This window comes from Populus euphratica, unplaced genomic scaffold (assembly GCF_000495115.2).
Source record: "Populus euphratica unplaced genomic scaffold, PopEup_1.0 scaffold114.1, whole genome shotgun sequence".
Classification (NCBI taxonomy): Eukaryota; Viridiplantae; Streptophyta; class Magnoliopsida; order Malpighiales; family Salicaceae; genus Populus; species Populus euphratica.
The window spans coordinates 56,335-56,927 of NW_011499905.1; positions in this window are offsets into that span (position 1 = coordinate 56,335).

Below are 593 nucleotides of genomic sequence, written 5' to 3' on the forward strand. Positions count from 1 at the left end.
CCCTGATGAAGCAATGGAGTACTTAGACTTGTTAGCTGAAAATGCTCAAAATTGGGACACCACGGATACTTTTGAGGCACCGGGCAAAACTCAACCTCATACATCTCTTAGAGGTATATACAACCTTAGGGAAGATTGTAACCTCTACGCTAAATTTGCATCTTTAGCTAGCAAAGTCGAGGCACTGGAATTGAAAAGGAGTAGTCAATTAAAATCTGTTGAAAACATTGTGTGTCAAATCTGTGAAACAAATGAACACTCAAAAATAAATGTCCAACCTTTCCTTCTTTTAAGGAATGTCTCCATGAACAAGCCCATATTTTAAATAGTTTCCAAAGGGCAACCACAACCCATACTCGCTCACATACAACCTTGGTTGGAGAAATCATCTAAATTTCAGTTGGAAGAGTGATAATAACAATGTACAAACTTCACAATCATCATTTCAAGCACACTATAATTTTTAAACTTCTCATGGATATGCACCTCCGTATACTCCACCTCTTAGAAGAAATCTTGAGGAAACATTGCATGTATTTATTGAAAAGCAAGGGACAATTAACACTCAACTTGATCAAAACATGACAGATTTT